Raw genomic sequence first — 6,571 nt, 5'->3', positions numbered from 1 at the left:
CCAGGGTACGAATAGCATACACTGCTAATTGTACCAGGGGTGCAAATAGCCTTACCCTAATACTATTGGTATTGATATTCTATTCTATTTTAAGTAAAAATGAATGGACGGATAAATATTATCAATATATTCGATTGAAAAGGACTAAACACAGTTTGGTTGTGTAAGCATTCATTTCATCTTTATTAGTCTCACGCGTTAAATCTTTTGTCTTTAAAAATGGCCGTTACTGTACTGCTCATGCCTTCTTATGGACAAAGGGAAAGAGAGAGAGAGAGAGAGACAGAGTGTAAATATATGACATCAGCGAATATATGACGGTGAACTTGGTCACTTGACCACTTCTGATTGACGGCCTGGAACTACTACTCTGGTACGAAATCAGGATGCTGGTGGCCGGCAGTTCCAAAGCAGTAGGTGTGAAGTGTGGCCTGGCGGTCAATTGCTATGTATGTGTGTGTGTGTGTGTGTGTCTGTATGAGTATAGGTTGGGACAGTCCTGATAAAAGCCCTGAAGCCGCCTTGTGGCCTCGGCCATCGGCCGCGTACACCGGGAGCGTGTCATTTTCCTGTGCTGCCGCCTGACCAACGCCACAAGCATACACACATACACACACGTCAACGCACACAAACACACAAGCCCACATATACACATATACACATACACAGACACATACACATGCTCTCTCTCTTCTCTCTCTGCCTCTTTCAAACAGACACAGGGACTATGTCATTTTCGCCACGCTGCTGCCTAAACAGCCCTAAGCTCTCATTAGCAGGGCATTGTGGGTGTCTAGCAGCATGTCCGATGCCCAGTGCCCTCTCGCTAACTTCCAAACAACATGCTTTACACTCACACAAACAGTGGCAGCATAGTCAGAGGAACATTTTCATGGGCTTGGCAAACACGCACACAGACACACATCATGGATTGATACCAACATGATCTTCAAGATCTCCACAAAATTGAATCTTATCAGACGCACATATCTCTGTGTACTATACAGTATGTGATGGTTAATGTTAATGTAAACTGTGCAGGCTATACAGAGAAACACACTGAGATGAGGTAAAGATGCATACTACACAACTCGATGCCCTCACAGACACTATGCTTTTTCAAGGTCCTGGTTGGAGGCATTTGAAATATCACAGTGGCTCATTTTGATGTTCCAATCCATTTTTCTGATTATTAAAAATACCTACCTTTAATTCTCCATAACAATAGAACAAATTCCCCTTATGTAATCTATACAATATCATCTTCACTTAGAGTTGCATTTAGTGATAAGTATTTTTATTGACGTTAAAAAAATCAGTAGTTTGCATTAATAGTCAACCATAATTATAAATAACACACTGCGTGAATAATATTTAATTATTATTAATATTACAATATATTGTAATGCAAACACATTATATACAGTATGTATTTGCATTACAATATCTTATTGTTAATATTATTGTTTTTCTTATTACTGGTAATACTTTATTTTATGGGGTCTTTGTTACAGTGTATCTACATAACAAAATACAATGTACAGTAACAACCTATGTGACAATATGTAATATCACGTACTTATGTTGTCCATACATAATGTATTTTTCTGTGGTTTGTGAGATTCTACTCAAGGCAAGTACACGGAGGAAATTAAAGAGTAGCCTAGGTTAATGGTCACCTAGTACAATTCACCTACAAACAATTTAATAGATAAATAGATAATGGTAGTTGTGTATTGTACAATCTGGTTTGGTTCTTAACGGGAGCATTTACTGCCTGAAATATCCGATTTTGTTTACCACGCTCGGAGTTATAGTGCTGGCCTGATGGGTCGCCTATTTATGCCGTTTGAACGGCACATGAACGGTTAGACCGAGAATTCTCGTCATGAAATTAAAATTCCACTGGAGCTCCAAGCGGTTGTGTACACGCAGCCTTACAACACTGTTTACAGCTCTTTGAGTCACGGTAAAATTTCAATTTCAACTTCATTTGTCCTGTAATGAGTCATTTAACCATATACCGACTTACGAAGATGAGTAATTAACACGAAAACGTTGCCTGGTGTCCCTTTAAGGAAAAAGTCTATCTGCATCTGTATTAAGTGCATCTGGATGACCATTCTGGAAACCAAATTTAAATTTGCACTTGCCAGAGAGTACAACCTCAATAAGTTGGTTAATGTCAGGGTGTCAAGAGTCTCAAACTTCACACCTTATCTACTTTTTTCCTTCCCCAAAAAAAAGAGAGGCCAAGTATTGGCCAAGTACAGAGAGGCAAAGTATTGTAACAAGCACTTCTTATAATGATCTGTAGGTACACAAAATACATTATGTGTGGACAACATAAGTCTGTGATATTACATATTGTCACATAGGTTGTTACACTGTACTTTTGTAGATACTCTGGAACAAGGAGATACTGTATGATGTAGATACTCTGGAACAAGGAGCCCGTAAAATAAAGTGTTACCACTTCTTCTGTAAATATGTTGACTTCTTCTCAGTTGTTGAACATTTCACAGGGATGGAGTAAAACCCCAGGGGAACAGGCTGTGTGTGTGTGTAGGTGTGTGTGTGTGTGTGCATGTATGCATGCGTGCGTGCATATGTGCGTGCGTGTGTGTGTGTGTGCATGTGTGTGTGTCTGTGTGTGTGTGTGTGTGTGTGCATCCCTGTCCCTAATTCTACTGCTGCTGCTACTGCTGTTGTTGCTCAGTGTGCAGAGTCCTCTGTGGTGGATGGGCAGTCTGCTGCTGAGGTCAGGTGGCAGTCCAGACAGTGGTGAAGGACTAGGAGGGGAAGAGAGAAGTCTGGAATGTTTGGGTTAATGGGGACCACTGATGACTGGCACATGTCCAATACACCTGTGTGTGTGTGTGTGTGTGTGTGTGTGTGTGTGTGTGTGTGTGTGTGCGTGTTTGCACATGTGCACATGTGCACAAGCGCACGTGTGTCTGTATGTGTGTGTGTGTGTGTGTGTGTGTGTGTGTGTGTGTGTGCTTTTGCAGTCAACATAAATAAAAGATAACTGCATCCTGTCATATGAAATACTTTTTCTAAATGCTGAAAGTAATCATTTTTCACATTAATAAATGCATTTACGGTAATCACATTATTTAAGGGATGCATTGAAACTGTAGTTTGTTAGATCTAAAATCTATGCATTCACGTGCAATCTGACATCACACCTTTCAGGTTGTCAGGTTTCATATAACCAAAAATAGACATCTCCATACACAGTAGGAAACCACAAATGGACTATACAGCAGGGTAGGCTAAGTATGAATTTAAGATCTCTTTCAGGTTATGTGAGGGTTGGGGGAAAGTTAGATTGTTTAAAAAAATTCCTTTAAGAGAATCTTTAAACAAACATACACAAGATTACCTGATAAATGTCTGATAATGAATAAGTAAAACAAGTGAGATTCCCATTTTAGCTAAGGGATCTAATTGTGTTAAAAAAAAAACACAGCAGAATGGCGGAGAGAAAAGAATGAAAGAGAAAGAAAGAAAGAGCCTAGTAAATACAGAAGAAAAAAAGAAATGTAAAGACCACGGTGGAATAGGACACGGAGACAGCAATGGGTGGCCAGCGAGAGGGAGAGAAAGAGGGGAACAGAAAGAGAGAGGCAGAAAGAGTAAAGAGCAGAAAGAGAGAGAGGCATTGTTAATCTTGGATGCGTACAGTGCCGGCCCGAGCCTTTTGGGGGCCCTAAGCAGAATTTGATTTGGGGGCCCCCTCCCACAACACAGAGTCACCTGTGCTTGGCGATAATTGACAACTTCACACTATAATGTTGTGTTATAAATGAATAGAGTGAGGTTATGTATTAATACAGTGACGGATTATGAACTACTGTCCCCCTGGACACAGATGCATAAGGACCCTCTCCCCTTACCCTATCTGTGCAAATGTGGGTACAAACGGGGGGGTGTGTGGCGGAGGGGGCTGGTTCTGGGGGTACTCCCCCAGAAAATTCTGAATTTGGTAGATGTGATTTCCTGCATTCTGGTGCATTTTTTGGGATGGTCAGCTGGAGAGGGGCAGTACCTAAATTTGTTCAGATTCATAGCCTTTTGCTTTTTGACTTATAGAGGTAGTGACTTCACACAACTACTTGGGGTTCAGGGTCCCTTGACCTCTTGGGCTCGGTAGGCTCATTCAGTAATCCATCCTTGCTCACATGGCAAAAATGTTTTGGGGCTCCGCTCTAGACTTCTTGCCCCATGTGCTTGGTAAACCAATGTATTAATATAGCTGTTATTTACACCAACCCTGTCACCTTTTAATCTTAGAGGGTACTAAAATCACAAATTTATTTGAAACTTTCATATTCAAAGTGAAGCACTAAGGGTGGTTTACTGAAATTGAATTGACAAATAACAAAATACAACATCGTTTGTATTTGTTGTAAACAAGTACATCAGTTTAATGACTTGTTTTTCAACAGATTTGCAGAACAAATCCGCAAAAGTGCATTAAATGAGCAATCTTCAACTACAAAAATAAAACCAAAATAGACAAACATTAATAATCAAAAAATTAAATGTCCCAAAAAAAAATAGATACTCATTCCTACTTGCGTCCTGGCTTTCAGGCATCTGCAACTCGCGAGGGACTGCAGTGGACTAACCTGCAATGATTAAATAAATACATAAATAAATAAAAAAATAACTATGTTAAATGCGCCATGTCATATTAACAGGCTATGTAACCATTGGCCATCAAGAAAACCTCACCTTCTGTGTCATCAGCCATGGAGGCAGACACTTGATGAGGTAGAGTTAGGTAGAGGTAGAGATGTGCTCCAAAGTAACTTCAACAGTGTCTCTGAAAAAAATAAAAAATATTGCATAAGTGCATAGTTGATCGAGCAGAATGAGTTTATTTTGCTATTATTACTTACACTCATCAACAAGCAATTCCACATCTAACAATTCATATTCTATTGGCAAATGAGGCTTAATTGCAGTATGGTGAACGCTTAACATGGTGATCTACTGCAGCCTAAATATTAGGGTAGCACCGCTACATCACTCGTCACTATCTTAATCAAATTTAAGTCTACTTTCATCACAGAAGTCTCCCCACCCAACATTGTATATTTTCTTATAAACACTACCATCTCTCACCAAAGATCTTAGAGCAGAGCGCATGTACTATTCCATCTTTGCCTATGAAGCTGGAATGTTACCGATGCCCAGAGTCGCGCTTGTCAGTGGATTGGGGTTGGGACTGGGGGCCTGGGCTTAGCCTGCTGTTGCTATCAGACTTACCACTATGTCACATATTATAGAACAGTAATAAACTATCAACACTTTCAGGTGCGAAATCAGAAACAATACCTCTGTGGTAAATTTGCCTTCATATATATCAGCTACATTTCCATGTAGCTAGTGCTAATGTCCACTTCAGTCAGCTAGCTAGCTAACTTTAATTTACAACATAAGCCCACCTAGGGTACATGCTTGATTGAATATCCAAAAACAATCCCAATATCCTTGACATCTGAAATACACCTAGATAAATATATATTAATGGGAGACATTTCTCTGTTGATGGCGGGGATTTACCTCTGGTGATGGCTTATATTAGATCATGACAGTTAGCTAGCTACCTCAAGCACAAAACATACTGTAAATAATCATGCAAACATACCTGTATCTTGCTCGTTTTTCTCCTCCTCTGTCATTTTCTTCTTTCTGTTTTCGGCATCAGAGGGATACGTCCTTTTTTGTGACTTGTCTTAACATTACCGTCTCTTCCGATTTTTGAACTTGATGCAGTGTCTGCACGAATTGTCTATGCACCCGAGGTGTCTACTTTATGCGCATGACTCAAAGGCTGGCAGACACAGTAGCAGTAGGCAGGTATATTGATCATGAAATCAGAATTTTCTTGTTTTGAATTATTAATTGTTTCATTTATTCATTCATTGATGTCACTTGTTTATACGATGTTTACATTGTTTATTATGTTAAAAAAAAGAAGAAACTCGATTGGGGGCCCCCAAGCAGCCGCTTGCTTATGCCTCGGCCCGGCCCTGGATGCGTATCTATTTGCCATGTACTGTATTCCAAGCATTGTCTATGTAAATGTATGTCTAAATGTTCTGCTTTGGCAATGCAAAAATATTTGTCATGCTAATAAAGCTCACTTGAATTGAATTGACAGAAAGAGAGAGGCTAAAAGATAGAGAGACATAAAGAGAGGCAGAAAGAGTTTGGGGCAGAAAGAGAGAGAGAGACAGAAAGGGAGAGAGACAGAGAGAGGTTGAAAGAGAGAGAGAGACAGAAACGGAGAGAGACAGAGAGAGGTTGAAAGAGAGAGAGACAGAAAGAGCAAGGCAGAAAGACAGGTAGAAAGTGAGAAGCTGGAGGGTGAGAGAAAGAGAAAAGTGCCAAAAGCAGGCCAAACTGCATGCCTGGCACTGCTGCTCCTTATGCGGCAAAGATTACGATACTATCAAGTGGTAAGTGAGGGAGGAGGGTTGGTTTTAAAGGCCCCAAAACCACCAGCGCACACAAATACAGATGCACACTGAGAGCGAGCATGCACACACTCTCA

The sequence above is a fragment of the Alosa alosa genome, chromosome 19, assembly GCF_017589495.1.
Source record: "Alosa alosa isolate M-15738 ecotype Scorff River chromosome 19, AALO_Geno_1.1, whole genome shotgun sequence".
NCBI lineage: Eukaryota > Metazoa > Chordata > Actinopteri > Clupeiformes > Clupeidae > Alosa > Alosa alosa.
Note: the sequence above shows the minus strand (reverse complement) of the source record.